The 599-nt window shown below is 39.1% G+C and overlaps 1 protein-coding gene across 1 annotated transcript in view; it reads right to left on the bottom strand.

Moving 5' to 3' along the window:
• Window positions 1-599, bottom strand: part of LOC119586210 (monocarboxylate transporter 12-like) — a 67,563-nt gene that overhangs the window by 65,374 nt on the left and 1,590 nt on the right. The window lies entirely within an intron of this gene.

The raw sequence follows: 599 nt of genomic DNA on the forward strand, positions 1-599 counted from the left end.
ATGTGCTATTACTTCAGTCACAGTTTCAAGTTATTTTTATCCTCTTTGTAACTTGGCAACTAGATCCTATCATCCCCAGTTGCAGTTGACAAATCTGCCTATGAAGCTATTGTGAAATACTCCGTTACTTTGTCTTTTAACTCATATAAACTGCCCCTCCTGACAAACTGAAATAGCTGCGTCTGCAACAAGGAGTGGGGGTAAAGGCCAGGAAAAACAGTAGGCTTACATTTATATTACAGAGCTGAACTGTATCCGTATCTGCATGGATTTAAGACGTTCCGCAGTTCAAGACGACTATTCCAAAATTCCGGAAAATAATGCAGTTGTCAGTATTCTGTAATATGCTTCGTAATTTCCTAATAATTTCCTCCTGGGGACAAAAATAACAATGACGTACCTCTTTCGTATTTCCTTTATAATGACTGCTGCTGACATCAACGAACAAACGCTCACAACCCCTCATTGCGGACTCAGACAACAAACGTTTCCTGAACGAAATCCCTTCCTAACCCAATTACATATACACACGTATTCTAGTCTTGCATAACCCACGTTTCGTGAATAGTAGGTATCAAAACATTTCCTGATATCATTTT

Source organism: Penaeus monodon, chromosome 21 (genome assembly GCF_015228065.2).
Source record: "Penaeus monodon isolate SGIC_2016 chromosome 21, NSTDA_Pmon_1, whole genome shotgun sequence".
Classification (NCBI taxonomy): domain Eukaryota; kingdom Metazoa; phylum Arthropoda; class Malacostraca; order Decapoda; family Penaeidae; genus Penaeus; species Penaeus monodon.